Source organism: Pezoporus wallicus, unplaced genomic scaffold (genome assembly GCF_028554395.1).
Source record: "Pezoporus wallicus isolate ANWC-B61680 ecotype Strahan unplaced genomic scaffold, APGP_CSIRO_Pwel_v1 contig_3181, whole genome shotgun sequence".
Classification (NCBI taxonomy): domain Eukaryota; kingdom Metazoa; phylum Chordata; class Aves; order Psittaciformes; family Psittacidae; genus Pezoporus; species Pezoporus wallicus.
Window position 1 is genome coordinate 7,650,242 of NW_026641700.1, and position 17,082 is coordinate 7,667,323.

At 39.6% G+C, this 17,082-nt stretch overlaps 1 protein-coding gene across 1 annotated transcript in view; it reads left to right on the forward strand.

The window, feature by feature from the left end:
• The window catches only part of JAZF1 (JAZF zinc finger 1), a 189,285-nt gene that overhangs the window by 142,331 nt on the left and 29,872 nt on the right, over positions 1 to 17,082 (forward strand). The gene's annotated exons all lie outside the window — the stretch shown is intronic.

The following is a 17,082-nucleotide window of genomic DNA, read 5'->3' on the forward strand; positions in this document are numbered from 1 at the left end:
CTCTATTTTTGTTTTGTTTACTTGAATAGATTTTTAATGTGATAATGTCCAGATTGTTTTTGATAGCTTGATGTAATGGCTGATTGAACTGTTCTGTTTCTTCCATTAGTTCTCATCTCCTCATCGCTGCCAATATTACTCTGAGTAGCTGCCCTCCTCCACTCCAACATCAGTAGTGTGGATTTGGGGACAGGAGGGTTAGTGTTCAGGGGGGTTGGTCATTTTCTGCCAGTTTGCTTTAAATTTTATGCTGTTTGTGTTCATGTTTCTGCCATTAAATCATGACACTGTGGTGTGGGTTTCCTCTGCTATGCTGAAGATACTCAAATTTTATTTACTCTTAATCCTCATCACCTGTCCTCTCCCATATTCTGAATGCATTGGTGTTGTTGAAATTACACTCTGGCACATAAGAATTAGCGGCAATACCTCTGGGAGGATGTGAGAGCAGTCTGTGATGTAGCTGGGTCTTTAACCCCATAAACTGTGCCAGCTCTTATGCAGCTCCCATTCTCTCAGCAGTCTGATACACTGCGGCATATGGTGTACTAAAGCCTTTCTCCAATTGTGCAGTGTCGGATTAGACTAGGCAAGGGTGATGCTCCCTTCCAGTTGGGAAATTCCTGGAAGAGATGATCCTCACTTAAAGAGTTTTCTCAGTGAGTTTCCTGGGCTTACATGGATACACTGTTGCTTTTAACTAGAGAATTGGGCAACATCTTCCTAATCTTGATGATTTAGGGACAGTTAAATGAGGGTAGCTGTTTGGAATAAGAATGTCATTTTATCTATTTATTTCTTAACACTGAGCTTCCATTGTGGTAGCTGAGTTTTAACCAACCCTCCTTTTCTGGTATCGTGAAGGTATTGTAAGTGAAACACCCACCTTAATTCTCCTGAGTTTTCTGTATCCTTTCCAGTTATGCACATTTTAATTCATCTCTGAAGCATCTTGTCCTGTCAGGTTGCCATATGCTGTTTTGAGTCACTGCTGGCAAGAATGTAAACACCCCCAGTATTGAGTCCTTCCATGGTAGCGCTGCTATTCACTCTGCTTAGCTTGGCTCCCAATCAAGCGCTGTAGTGACCCTGATGGTTTCATTGTGCTGCATTGCAGGATTTGAGCAGTGCTGAAGCTTGCTGGTGTTTGTATTTGATTTTGCATGTTGCTGAGCCTCTTGTTCAAGTGTTTTCAATTGCTCCAGTGTCAGTGGGAGAGGAAGATAAAAAAGGTGCTGAGTAGTTCCAGCAAGGTGTTGCTATGTCACCCCCAAAAACAGATCAGCCAATGTCACTGTGAAGTTTATTACCTAAGAGGGAAGGGGTTAAATTGGCGGGGGGGGGGGGGGGGGGGGGGGGGAGTGTTACTCTTTGGTGTTAAGTGACACAGGTTGTACCACAAATACAGTATTTCTCACTTTTTTTTTTGCTTTTCATTTTGATAGACTACAGTGCTTTATAATCATTTGCAGCAAAACCAAATAAAAATACTTTATCTGTTTAGTCTTGATGCGGGTAGGGTAAAGACTGCTCCTACTTGGGAGTATGTTCAGCAATATCCCGCTTATTCTGATGCATTTAATCTGAAAATCTCATTTAGGGTTATCAAAGTAGGGTCAAGTGTTTGACAGCTTTGTAGTAATTACTCCATAGCTATGAAGAATTCGCTCAATCTGTTTTCAAGGAACAAATAGGGCTTTCGGTAAAATAACAAAATCCATGGGAAGTTGGTTTTGGTTTTCATTTAAATTAATAACTCATATTTTCATAGTTGTCATTAATGTTTTTATTAAAATCATATTTTGCCTTGAAGAAACAAGACCTTTATGAGCCTTCTCTTTAAAAAAAGGTATGGACCTGCCTCTAGGATTTTGTTGTCACTTCCTCTCAGTTATGCAGCACAATAGACATGATTTACTGGGGAGTGGTAGAGAGGAGGTTAAGTGTTCTAGTTGATTATATGTGAGTGTTCACATACAGTTTACCCAGGAAAATACTATAAAGGCAATTTCAGAATTCTTCCATTTATAAAAAAGGGTCTGCATCAAAGTGTTGCAGACTGGTGAATGATCCAGAAAATCCCAGTAGCTTTAGAAGATTTGAGTAAAATTTGTTGGCAAAGTACTGTCCCTGTATTGTTTAGTCATGCTGAATGCCTATTATAAGGGTCAGTTTAAATAAAAACTGGCTTCCATGAATTAAAACCTGGTTTATAAAGATAGTTGGTACAGAAGAAAGGACACTGACATTGAAGGAAAAAGATAATGATTATGGGGATACAGTTCATCACACAACTTTTGCATTTGCAGGTGTTGAAAATAATCCTTCTTCCTTCTTTGAACTGTTTCTTTGTCCCCCTCTACTTCTGAAAGACTGATGAGAACTGTCTTTTGGAGTTTATGGGAAGTCAGCTCCAAGAAAAAATGTGAAATATTATCATTGTATTTCATCATTTGTGTAGAAATTAGGTTTTAAAATTCCATTCCAAACCATGTTCTTAGCTCTACCTTGATCCTTTAAATAGAACAGCCTGTAGAATTGTTTTGATTGATAAATACAGAAGTGAAAAAAAACATTTTAAGGAAATAGCTAAAATATTTTTGAGGAATTGATTAAATTATTTTTTGATCAAAGGCTCTTTCTTAAAGAGGTGCAAGAATCAAAGATTTTTGTGTCAGTGCACTATACTAAACATGGTTTTTACCGTAGATGTTGATTGATGGATGAAAAGCATTAGAGGCAGCTATTACTGATTTACATTGACAGCAGTCCATAGGTGGTTCTACCACAAGTTCTTTTTCAGGTCTGTAGGTTGTAAAATGACTCCTCTGGTGCTTGACAGAGATTTTGAGGAAAAAAGAACAGGACGTGCATCTCTGTAGCCTTTTGATATTTGGTGGGTAGTTTATGTGGCAAGATGTGCCAAGGCGGATTGGAAGGTAGAAAGACCAGGAAGGGGAGCAGGAAGGTTTAATAGACTTTTAGCCCCAGTGAACAAAATTAAGTCTGAAAATCCATATCCCAGAGATTCGGGAGCTTTTAAAAAATAATATTATGTTAAAACGAAGTTTGTGAAATACTTGTGACAAGCAACCAACAAGAAGCTATTTCATTGTCTGCCTTTTACCACTCTCTCTTTGTATGTGATGTTGCTAACATGAGAGGACTGCCCCTCACCAAAGGTTCGCTTGGCCCAGGTTAGGCTTTGGGTGAGACTAGCAGCTAAGAAATATCCTTGCAGAGGTCCATGTATGATGCTGGGGGCTGAAGCAGGAGCAAACCCTGGCCCTGTGCCTTTCAGCCAGGACAGTGATTCTCCAGTGGAACAGTTCAGCAGGCCAGAGTCAACATCAGTATTTTCTCAGACCAGTGCACCGTATTTTACCCTCTGGCTTCTAATGAGCTAATGTTTAATGTAATTTTGTAAACCTTCAAGGAACCACTAAGCATACGCTTGTGGGAACCACTGTGCAAGCTGAGAGGGACAGAGGTTTCAAGTCCTGCTGCTGGTCAGCTCAGTTGTTAAACATGGCTAATGTTTGCACACAGGTTGTTGGTGTGGTTTAGGATTTACATAGGATGAGCAGTAATTTGCATTTAAACCATTTTATTAGACTAGCTTTTTGCAACTAGTTGAAATAAAACAGGAATTTGGATATGTATTACAAGATACCAGAGCACTGACTGAAGAATGAAGATAGTGGTAGCAATGTTTTGAGGCTGTTTTCTGAATTTTCACTGCCACATTCCCCTCTGTTTGCCAGCCTTTCCAGAAGCAGAAGAGGTTGCAGGGAAATGTTTTGCATGCATGGTGTCATGTTTCATTATTAACAACCTCAGAAATTAAAAAGTTATGTCAGACCTCATCACAATTTATTGTGGTATTACAGAATTTGAGTCATAGTTCAGTTTTGCTTGTCTTACTTTCTGTTTTGTGAGCTTTAAAGATGTTCTCAAAGTGCATTTGCAAACTTTTCTGGAGTTTAAACCACATTAAAAGCTTACGGGGCTTAGAACATTTCCCTTCTTCATATAAATGCTGCAGTCCTCTTCTGTAAACAGATTGTTTTATCAGGGCTTACCTTAGAGAACCATCAGGAATCAAACAAATTGATAACTCCTTTGTGTGTGCTGAATCTGGTTAGGTATGTGCTGCTAAGAGCTCTCCAAAAGCCATATTACATTTGCCGCAAACTTTGTAAGCTTCATTATTAAATTGTTTTGATCCTCAAAAGCAGTGGTTTCACTTGGTTGTTAAGATGAAAACAAGGATATGCATGTTTAATATAGATGCATATGTTTAATTCATGCATATACATATAATAAAGTCTCTGTGTATATACATGTGCATATATATATGTGCATGTGTGTGTATATAGGAACACATGTACAAGCAATAGTACAGTGCTACTTAAATTCAGGACATGAATTCTTAATCAGGACAGAAGACCTAACCCAGAGCAGAGGTGTGAAACAGAGAGGGCTGAGATCAAAAGTACCCTAAGTCAAAAAGAGTGATGAAATGATACTGATAACGCAGAGTATGCACATCACTTGGGTGTAGCAGAGTTGTTGGAGAACAGGGCAGAAATGCAAGTATGGATTAATAATATATCTAAACATGATTGGAGTGTAAAGAAAGAAGAGTAAAAGGTTGAGCTCTGATCTTTTCCAGAAGACTGGTAAATGGAAATGATGATGGTGGAGATTCATTAAAGAAAGTTCTCCGTTTAATTATTTTTCTCTTTACATATTCATACAGCATCAGAAACTGCAGAAAGATCAAGGAAGTAGATGAATTGTACATTCTGGCACACAAACTAAAATAATATAGAATGTAGCAGTCCCTGGTTACCAGCTGGTGTTTGAGCTGAGGTAGACATTGCTTCAGGCAACGCCATGTGCACATGCCATATGCGTGTGTATATGTATTTTATACATGTGACATTGTAGGAAGACATACTTTGTGTTGTTGAAAATAAAATGTGGGTGCTGGTGCTTTTGGATTCCTCTAGAGGATATGAGAGTTCAGGTGGCTTTGCTCTTCCCTCTGTGATGGGTGCTGCTGGTGATGTTTCTGAAGGTAAAGTAGGTGAAGATTTTAGGGTTTCTTCCTCGTTACTGTTTCACATTACAGACTTGCATGAGGCCAGATTATCTAAATTATCCTTGGGGTGTCCAAATTTACCATGGTACTTTTGTGGCATGCAGGCTGATTGTGGTTAGTACCCATGGTGTGAGGAGCCTGTCGGGGCTCTCCTCAAGCACCAAGTCCCTTTTAGTTACATCACCATACGTAGAAAAAGTGAGATCATTGGGGCATCCCGAATTCACAGATGCTATTGACACGCACTTTAGACCTCTGCTGGCCTATCGCCCTTTCTGAAAGAGGCAACTCTTAACGAAGGGTGAGTGAGTTGGTAGCGGGCTTGGGGCCAGTGCTCTTGAGGCGAGGCGGGCCGGCGGCGGGGTGCCGCCGCCTGCAGAGGGCTCTGTGACACCGCGTATTCCCCAGCTAAGTGCAGTCGGCGGCGGGGGAAGGGAGCGCGGGGATCATGCTTCCAACAGTCTGGTCTTAGTCTGGTAAACAGACTAGGAATTGTGGGCTAAGTCCTTTTCCTCAGGCTTTGCACCAAGACTGAGATCAGATGACTCAGTGCGGACTCATTATTTTAATAGCCTACAGCTAGTTCACATAGCAGCGGGAGTCCACAAAAAAGGCATTTAATTGTTGAAACTCAAACTGGTACATTGTAACTGCAGATTATAGTATTCAGATTTAAGTGATTCAAGTAATTTATAAAGCTTTTGCACAAGCAAACTGAAAGTTAAAAATACTGATATTGTAATAAAAAGTAAATTTTGTGCATTAAGACCCAATTAAAGAGCATGATTTCATTTAACAAACTTAAAACAGGCAGGTGATATTTGCCGACATTACTACAGCTGTGTTTTACATTAGGAAATTAATTAAAATAGTCATTTATACTTTTTTCCACTTGCAAGTCTTGAGCCTTTCTGTATTACACCATCTATTTTCTCTTCAATCATTGTGTTACAGTGCATTTGTAATCTCACTTAGCAGGCTGCATCACAACTTTGGGTTTGGGTTATTTTTTCCCTTACCTAATGAAAAACTGGCTTTCTGCAATAATGCCAGTGAAGCAGATTAAACAGTGCTGAAGGAACTTCCCTGCTGTCTGCCTGAGAGGCAGTGCATTGTTAGTTATTCGGATGTCAGTCCTTTTCTTCCGCATCCTAGCAGGGTTTCACTGGTTTCATCAGATTGCTCTGAGCTGGAGGTGGGAGGGTGCCTGCCGGCAAGGGCCGCGAGGGTATGGTTTTGGTTAGACTGAGCAAAACTGGAGGGTTTAATGCTCTCACATACATATTGCCTGCGTCTAGTACAGTAGCGCACCCAGAAATTAACGGGGGCAAAAATTCAAAATGCAAATTGGTGTTCTGCTTTTATACCTCACAGATGAATAATGGGGCCTTGGGAGTTATTCTTGAGTCTTAGGTGCTTCCCCTCCTCCCCTTCCCAAACTACTAATACAGTGATTATGTAATGAACTGCTAACTTCGTCAGTCATTTGTTCCTCCAGGCAAATCAACTTAAAGTGTAGAAAGGTACATTTTTAAAATAGCATGTCATTACAGAAACAAGAGTTCATTCTTTCTGCATGAAAGAGCAAAACCACTGTATGGTTATTGTCTTCCTTTTCCACTTTCTCTTGCCTATCTTCACCTGAAATTTTTGCCTTTAGGAGGAATCTTTTGTATCAGCTATTTTCTGGACATGTGACTCGTTGCAGCAGGGACTGAAGGATTGGGAATGTTCAGTTCGCCGTTTTAGTGGGGCTGGGTTGTTTGCAAGTTGCTATCTTCCTTCCAAACAACTCGCGATGCCTGAAAATTTGGTTTATTAAGACCAGACATTTCACATTCCTAATGCTAAGATTGCTGCAGTTTTCCATTATAAGCTTTACCCCACCCAGTCCTCTGAATACAGATTTTTAAATCAGTTTTTTAAAGTGCTTCTTCATCTAAACCTTCACTTAGATCTGAAGCTCGGGAAAGCATAGTTTCAGTTGAATGCTCTTTCTCAATGGGAGGACCATATTTTGTATTGGTGTTCTCTGAAGCAAATTTACTCTTTCTTTAAAAATCAGAGACTGCATTGAAAGGGACATTGGTGTCTCTATTCAAAAGAAAATCAGCATCTATAGGTTTTAGGAATTAATGTATTATGCAGGCTGTTACCATTTTCTTTTACTACCTTTTTACTGAACAGGTATTCTGGATTGCTGACTGTACTGATGCTGCTGGAGGGGCCACTGCAGGCAGTACGTGATACATTTTTGAAAGACTGAAAAATTTATTTGTTAATGTGTTTGACTACTGCTGTGTAAAATACCAAAGATTAGCTTATTTATGCAGATTGACATTAGACTTCCTTATAGCTAGTATCAATGTTTGGTGATAATATCTGTTTTTAAATTCTTGCTTGATGAAACTGTCTCTGGGTGTTGACTTGAATTCTCTGAAGAACTCGGTGTGAAACAACACAAGAATACCCGGACTTAAGTGGAATGTTACAGGAATAAAATATCTGACATTTCAGCTCCCTGCTTCTTAAAGCTGAAAGTCCTTGAGGCATCAATAAAACCAAACCAAGTCCAACAGTAAAACTGCATGTCATGCGTACATAGATCTATTTCTATGTAAGGCTGACTGCAATAAATTGTTTTTGCATAAATAGTTATAATAAGCTCTTCAAGAAGGAAAGAGGGTGGACCAGTAGTGGAAAAAAATACGATATTTTAGGTTAAGCACATCTGAAAGTAAAACATCGTACTGGAACTAGGCAGTTTGACAATACTGGAGCCTGTGCAGGGAGCCAGAGCAGGGCTGGTACACTACTTAGTCTCACACAGGAACTATTTTGAGATTCAAGTCAAACTTAGGAGATACAGACCCCTTATTTTTATTCTATGAGCAGCTTAATTCCATCTTCTCCAAGGAGATTGGAAATTTATTTAAGTTCACAGTTGCTACAAATAAAAAGGCAAATACAGTTTAACTCTCACCACACTTTCCTCCCATTAAAATAAAAGATAAATTTTTACTTTGCCTTCAACAATTTTGCAGTTCATTCCTGTGGAAGCCTAGAGTAGTCTAATAAGTCATATAGTGAGAAATAAGAATATTTTATTTTTTCAGCTGAATAACTGATACGTTAAATTAGCGTATTACTAAAAAGATACCATCGGTACACTTTCATGTGAGACCCCCTTTACTCATTATAGTAACTTCATACTAAGATTAATTGGGCGGGGTTGTATATGTGATGCAAATTCAAAAACTGTCACCGTGCACTTTTAGAATCATGTGTTAAAAATACTTTAAATGTACAAATACTCCTTTGTGTTTCATGTTACCAATGCCTGCTAAGATTCTCATTTTGATCTCTAACATTTTATGGCTGTGTGACATTGCAATATTCCTGTAGGATATGAACTGAAATGTAAGGATTCATGAAGTTATCTTCAAGAATTAATTAAGCAATAACCCATAAAGTATCTGTTGTTAGCAGGGCGATGACTGGTGTGTTTGCTAATGGCTGTACCTGAAGCCACGGCTGATGCATGTCCTAATAAGCCCATTAGTAAATGCGGGGAGGATGGTGTCTGAGCCGAGGATTGCTCCGTTGCAGTAAAGGGTTTGCTGCAGCATTTGAAAATATAGTCTGCAAGTGTGTGTTTGGCACCATCTGAGTGCTTCTTTTTTACGCCAGTAGCAAAACTCTGAAATTAATTGGATGAGAAATAAGCTGATGTGGCAGAGCACAGCACATTGAGCACTTTGGTCAGATGTGCTTGAGAAGCTTATCGCAGCTTCTTAAACTCTTATTTATTTGTTAGAGAGGTGACAACATCATGCCAAACAGTGGTCTGTTTGTCTTTTGCTTAACTCTTGCCTCTCACTCCATGGAAGTTACATGAAGTCACAGATAAGTTGTAGCTCCTTTCTGAAACTCACTCATTTACTTCAAAATAGGGTAGAAAAAACTGGGGAAGGAATGGGAGGGGAAAGGAAGAGAACTAGCAGTATGTTTCTAATGCTTTGGAAATGAATGTTGCTCTCAAGTTGATTTGGGTGAGCTCTAATTTTATTCCTTTTAAACACAGAAATGTCATTTGTTTATTTTAACAATGATAGAAAGACGATGTGGGCTTCTCCTTGAGTCCCAGTTATGAGTCTAGGGGTAAGTAATGACTTTTCATTCTGAGTGAAAGATCTAAAATAAGATCTGTCCTGATCACATTATTGTTCTGATGTTGTCTATCCAATGTGCATGTTTTCTGTCAATTTAAAAAGAATTATAAAATGCAGTCCTGGGTTTTTGCATTTGCTGCATGACCTACACAAATTGAAGAAAGAAAAGGCCAAATGACTTTGTTGTTTAAACAGACAAAAACCTAAAAAACAAAAAAATTCCTTCTTTGGAAGATTCAGAACAGAACATTCATTTCTAAGTAAATAGCTAGTTTTATGGTGGGGAGAACATACAACACTGATCTAATTGTTCTTTATTTTTTTAATTGTAAATTAAAGATTACAGTTAAACTGTAAAGGTTACAGTTGGTGCTCCGTTAAAAGTAGGCATAGTAAAATAAATGTAGGCATGGTGCTAACAGAATGAGGGGTCAGGGATGGAACACAGTATTTAAAAAAAAAAAACTCTTTCTCAGAAAATTTAAAATAAATGTATTAAATATGTATAGGTATATAATCCATTAAATAATATGAAATGGGAAGGTAGGTCTTATATCCAGTGTTTGCGATCTATTACAAAGAAGTGTAATTCACGCTGATGTTTTTGTCTGTATATTTCTGAGATCAAGAGGGATACTGAATTCCTTTCTAGTACTTTTAATTCTGCTTGTATTGATCAACAGTGAATGAACACACATGTTCCACTGCAAGCAAATGTATTGTTTGGTATGGTTAGGCAATTGCTGCTTTGGTTTTATTCTGTTTGAGTATTAATAGATTATTTGGCATATCACCATCCTTTAAATCCACTTACATATGTTTAACTATGAAATTACTCAGCCTTCTGAATCAATTTTCTGTGCAAAAAGCGCAAAATATCTACTTGGTGGCTATTTTATTGTGCCATATTGTATCTTGTAAGAATGTGTGAAGAGCAGACAATTAGAGTAAACCCACTGAACTCTTGCTCGTATTGAACAGTTTTGATAAGGCTGCAGCCTTGAGTCTGCTGTCAGCAATATGAGTACAACTGCACGTTGTGTTCCAGTCTTTTTCAGCAATGAGGCAGAAACTCCATGTGAAGTCTGCTTTAAACTACTTATTTTAAGGTAATGTGCATCCTAATAATCTCTACTACATCTGTCAAAGAAGCACATATTCAGAAAAGTGGGTATTACACTGTATCTGATTTTGTGGTGATATTTTTACATCTTGAGAAAACAGGTTGAATAATGGAAATGAAACAACTGTACCAGCAATAAATTATCCCAAGGATGACTAATAAAAAGAAATCTGATTCTGTCCTGTCTCTCCAAGATACTCATCAGTTTGTCATAAATACTCCTTATTTAGGACATAGGGAAAGCTTTCAATAGATGAGCCTGAGTACTGGCACTGAGAGTGAACACTGAATTTGTGAGACCTGATTTCAGATGGGTTTCCATGTTGAAGGCCAGCTTAGATGAGTGGCGTTTCTGCAATGGGTGTTGGGCTGGAAGAATTCTTTCCAGAAGCTTAAAAATGCTCTTTACTGGTTTGTTTTATCAGGTTAGTGCCTGTTGTGAAATGGGATACAGGTTCAGGGGAATAATTGAGAGGGGATTATTCTTTTGTGCTGTTTCTCCCACATTTTTAATGCTTTTTTGTGAAATCAGAAAAAAAATAAGATAACAAAAGGGAGTTTTGTATAAATCATATGTTTTAGCATTATGCAAATACTCTCTAGTCTAAGTAGCGTGGGCATGTGTGTGATTATGGATGCATCCTAATGTGGCTTTTTCACACTGACAGTGCTTCTTGGGGTTTTGTTAAAATTGTAATGGAAGCTCTCTAAGGAAAAAATGCTTGATAGCTTCTGTGAGGCAAGATTGGTCTGTACAGAACTGCAGAATGCTTCTGTTTCCCCCACACTACAAAGAATGGAATGTGAAAGTGCTCAAGGGTGCTCATCAAATAATTGGAGTTAATGGATGGTATGAAACTTGCTTTTATATTTCTTCCCTCATTATCACATAAAGAGTGTGGCAAGGCGTTACTGGGGACATGGATTGGCTTTACTTTGGCCCAGTTTTGTGAACTTCAACTGAGAAAAGCCTTTCATCCCTCCCAGGGGACAAGACAGCCTGCTGCTGAACTCCTACCATTTAGATTTCACCAGATTTCTCCTGAACCTAATAACAGTTCAACTTAACAGTTGTCTTCTCTTCCCAGCATTAGCTGAACCAAACCGTGTTGCTTTGTCCTTGCTTGCAGAAGCAGCAAAAAGTGTGGAGGACAGTTCCTGAGGGGTTCACTAGTGCATGTCAGGGTCCACAGGGTCCTACCATACTGAAATGGGGTCCTGCCTTGAGAAGGGGATCCTCCGAGTCCCTCTTCAAAGTAGTGGTGGTCTGAAGTTTTAAGATACTGCACAGCTAGAGGTGCCTTCCATCATAGCCTGCTTGGTGTTTTTTTCCCTGAGCACTGATAATGTGATGAGGAAGATGGGGAGCTAAAATTGCTGTCCCTACCTCCTTATTTCTCTTGGTGCAACACTGACAAAGAATTGTACAAACACCTTGAAACAAAAGTGGGAAAAGCCGATATAACCAGCACCTTGCTCTGATAGGTGTAAAGCGTAACAGGGGAATTAATGTGTGGCTTTCATCTATGTATGTGATTAAGTATGTGGGATGTAGTTAAGGTAGTGTATGTCCAGTCTGCCAAGCAAGTTCCACCACTTTTGATCTAAATATAATACAGCCAGAAGATAACACGATGTGGGACCTGCAAGCCACACAGATGCCGCACACTATGGATTTATTATTCTCTTTCCAGTCAGTCTTGAAGTTGACCAGGTGTTGGGTTAAGGAGCAGTCTGCTGCAGTATGAGTGGTGGAAGCTGAGCAGCATTTCTCATGTTCTAGTGAAGGTGATGGGCTTTTCCCAGTACAGATTAGCCAAATGAGGCAAACATGAATATGAACTGAATGTTACTATGAATGTTCTTCCATCATTATCTGTGTGATAATGAGAGAAGGTCAGAACTAATTTTATTCTCCATTGTGGCCAATGGTGAGGCACAGAACAGGATATATGTATTACTGTCAGGTAGCATAGCTGCGGTTTTGAGCATATGGGCAACCAGACAGTGCTGTGGAGCAGTCCTGGGTTTCAGCATCTGTGTAGTGTAATCTGCTTGTTTTGCAAGCTTAGAATAATCCCCCTGCTCTCTCGTGTGTGTATGCAGTAACTGGAGAATGACAGACTTGTGATTTGCACCGTCTCCTCTGTTGGTCTATGTTTTAGAGTAGATCATGAAGAAACCAAATGTAGCAGGTTAATACTGAGATCCAGCAGGGTAGCTGTGATGCACCTTCTTCACTGTGAGTATGAATGCCTGTGGACACAGAAACGGATCTAGTCCAAGCAGGGCTAACTTCCTGCATCAGCAAGCTGGAACAGCGAGGAGAAAGAGGAAAGGGCACCTCATAACCCTGAAGGCCATTATTAGCAAGATACATTCCAAGTAGCAACCTGTTTTGGTTTTGTCTGTTTTCTGTTAAGTGAGATCTCAAGTAAAATCTTTGTTTATTTGCAACTCACTTTTGTAAGTACCATCACCCTCAATCTGGATGTGTTAGCCCAGAACTCTTAAACTGTCTTTAGGATTGTGTGTAGTAAGAGTTTTATGATAAACTAACTCTGACATCCTTATGTGAGTCACATTGGGGCACAATCCTGAAACAATCAGTGCATGCTAATAGCAAATAGGAGATTTCTGTCAGATTATATTCTGCTTCTGTTCATTCTCGATCCCAAAGCTTTTGGGGGTAACTAGACTTACAAATACTGCAAAGGTTTGGTTTGTAAAAGGCTTTTTCTTTTATTTGAACAACAACTGTGCTTTTTTTTTGTGACTTTTTATGCTGGTAACAGCTAACGCTGTTTGTATTATATTGCCACCTATATGGAAGGTTGTGCAACACTTTCCATTATAAGAGTGTTTCAGTTGCTTATTATGTTGCCAACATTCAGCTGTTTGGGCTGAAATGTTCCATGCTGGGTGTCTCCTTCAGGCTGAATTTCTTGGGAAAGTTTCAATAAAAATACTTGAACCATTCCAGGGAATGAGAGGAGGGGGAAATACTGTATTTTGGTCATGTTTATTAAAGTTGCAGCAAGCACTTGGTTCAGAAATCAATGCACCTACGTGTTTTGCAGCAGGGAGTTGAATTATTAAGAAGGTGAAAGGGCAAGGAAAGGAAAAATGGGGGAAGAAGCAATTTCTTTCCAAGGAGTGGGCTCCTCCCTGATGTTATGAACCATCTACAAGAAAGCACCCAAACACTATCTATACCTTTCGAAACAGAGTCAGGGGATGGCTGGGAACTGAGTGAATCTCCTTGTTTCACTGCACCTATGTGGTATATTGGATTTGGAGAGAGAGGTTTATGAGGTGTAAACACAATCCTATGCAGCAGGGAAGATGAGTAAAATCTGCGTTGTGGTGGAACTGGAGGGATGGGGTTATGTAGTTAACAGCTGAAAACAGCAGAGGTAGATCTGCTCAGCAAGGAGGTGGATCTGAAGGTGGTAGGAGAACTATAAGTAGGGAGGGTGGGATTTAACCAAAGTGGTCTTACAGAAGCCTTTGTTGGTTATAGTTCATACTCTGTTTCCCACGTATCTTGTGGATCTAAATGAGGCAGGGAAAATTGTGTGCAACTGTGTAATTTAGAGACCAGTATTCTGTGTTAATTCCAGCATAGTTCATTCCTGAGCACTTGATGTTGCAACCATAATGTACTTTCAACATGAAAATTAAAGCCTTTGTTGCAAATGTCATTCTATACCCATCATTAAAATGCTTGTATTGTGAGCTTTGAAGAACACCACGATAGTTAGGCACAAGTATAATACTGCATTTCAGTTAAAATAGTGAAAAATGTTTTATTTTTATCCACTTAGATGGGTTTCTTTTTCAAAACCCTAGCACTGCCAGTGCTCCAGCAAAAATGTACGGGACTTTTTGGCTCTGAAAAGGTTAATTCCGTATTTGAGATATCAAGTGCTGAACTTCGCAGCGGACTCTGCCTTCCATCTCTCTCAGGTTCACAGTGTAGACAACAAATGACATTTTGGAATATAGCCAACATGCTTAGCCCAAATGGGAGCGAGTTCACAGGACAGAGAGAAGTTTCAGCTATAACTTCAAATTTTCCTGATTTTTATGGACTTCAGCCAGAGTGGTTATACTTCAATATTATTTTAACATTGTTATTTGTGGCTGAGTTTATTAAATAGCAGCGTTCATGCTGCTGCTTTTAATATCTCACAGTTGAGGTTATCTTCCAAGTTTTCAAGGATTTATAATGTTGCCATAACATTTTCTTAAGGAATAAGGCTTCCCATCCAGAAGCAAGCATACATCATGGTACAAATTCCAAAAACAGTGAATTAGATGTTTCCTAGTTAGAGAAAAGCAAATGTGTACTGAATGCCCATTTTACTGAGATCCTTTTACTTCTTTTTCTTTAATGAAATTTAGACTTTAGGGACCCATTTGTCAGTAATATCTGCACCCTTGTTTAGAGAAATTTAAAACTGAACTGTTACTATAGATATGTGCTTTTTAAATATTAACTTCATAAAAATGTCATGCCTGGGTTTGACATGATGTATTGGCTCTGTTCAGCGAAGATAAGCTGTCATGTCATATACCTGTTTATTAATGTCTGCGGATTCTGTGCTGATGTTACATATCATGGCAAAAGGTTCCCTTATTAATGCCTTTGTGGTATAGATAGGCAGGATACATCTTTATTGCTCTGATGGTACTTAAAATTTTATGCCACAGTCTTTTGAGGCTGTGTTTAAGTACACAAATCTCTTGAAAAAGAGCTGGCTTTTTATATCTAGGCCAGGTTTTTCTTTCATATTTGGCACAAATTTCTAAAATCTCCTTTTTGGTTTTTTGTTTGGTTGGTTTTGGTTTTGTTTTCCTTTCTCCTTTCCCATTCCCTATGCATCCCTTACTGTTCCACAAGAGCTGGTTTTCCTCAGATCTGTCCATAACTGCAGTCAGGTTTGGACTCAAAGCCAGCTTGCATCCAAACTGCCCATATGTTGCTAACAGTCACAAAGCGTTGAGTTTCTGTAGAGTCTAAATGAATATAGTGGTTCATATCAATTTAAACCGTTGGTGAGAGAAGAGCTGGGCGATCCTACAGCACCATGTTACAGGTGCTGTGGCAGGTATTATGTGTTGTTGCAAGACCTTATGTGATGTGGTGGCCATGTTCAGAGCAGTTCTTTTGGTACTGTGGTCTGCAGAATTAGTTTGTCCAGCCAGCCTGTGGCCTTATCTTTCATACAATATCAGGATATAAAACATGAACCAGATGATTGGTGTGGCATTATTCCCTCTGCCTCCCTCTCGTCAGGTTCTGCTGCTCTTCCTCAGGAGCTCAAGGTGGATCTTCCAGTCCTCTGTTGGATTCTGGGCATACATGAGGGCTGCTTCCATATCTTCTCATATGATGAGAAACATAAGTCACATTGGTTGCACAGCAAATGCAGTTGTTGCTGTGTGTAGGGTGGTGGGTTATCCATGGCTAGCAGCTAAGTAGCCGCATAGCCATTTGCTCACTCACCCCCACAGCCCCAGCGGGGGGGGGGGGGGGGGCAAAATAGGAGAGGCAGGAACAAGAAAACTCATAGGCTGAAATAAAGGTAATCATTTACGAAGTAATATCTCAGGCAAAACAGACTCAGCCTGGGGAATTTAACTTAAGTTTAATTTTGCCAGTAGCATAAATATATAATTACTGAATCAAGTATTGGTTATTGAGAAACAAAAGAAAAACCGTAAAACACTTTGGGGGGAAAGTCACCTTTCCTCCCGCTTTCCACTCCCTTTCCTAGGCTCACTTCACTCCAGATGTCACTCCTCCCCTCCTATTGCTGCAGACCACACTCAGTCCCTTCGGTGAGGGAACAAGTGGTGCAGGGGTTGATGTCCGGTTGTGTCAGTTTCTCTCTGCTTCTCCTTGTTTGTCACCACTACCAAACTTTTGCCACCTACCCCCAAAAAACAACTCAGTATCTTCATTATTTCCTCCACAGGTTTGTTTTCTGTGGCTGCTTCTGTCTCCACGTCCGTCTCATTCTCTTCTAGGCTCCTCTGAGGAGAGTGTGACTCTTGAAAGCAAGCCAGATCACCCTCAGTCCAATACAAATAATGGTTGGCAATTTTTGTCATTCTGTTTCCTTACTGGTTTGGAAATGTGAGTGTCTAGGTGACAGCTGGCTCCAAGGCTAGTGCAATGTACTGGCTGCACCACATCCTCATGTCTCTGAATGCATGATTTGCTAAGGCTGCAAGAGCTGATCATGTAAAGATTGTGTCTTGGCTAAAACGTGGTTTACTCTGTCTAAGCTGGTCAGACGGGTGTCTGGGTGTAACAACTTTTTATTCTGTATTGCATGCTAGCAAATATTGGTTTATTTGCTGACAGGTGTTATTTGTACTTTAGCATGAAGGACAGAGGACTGTGTGGACAAGGTGGTCTACCTTAGTCTGTGTTCTTAGGAATCCTTCAAAATGGCTCCTTATGCATTGGAGGGGGAAGACAGAGGATTAAAATACTGCTCAATATCCCACAGAGATGAACCCTGAGTTGCATTAGGCCTTCAGCAGCATGTACCAAAGCTCCACAGAGATATCTCATTTGGTTTTCAAGAGTTGTGAATTCTGGCTTGAGGAGTTGCAGTTCAATTGGACATCTTCTACGTGAAGCAACGTTGTCTAAAACCTGTAGA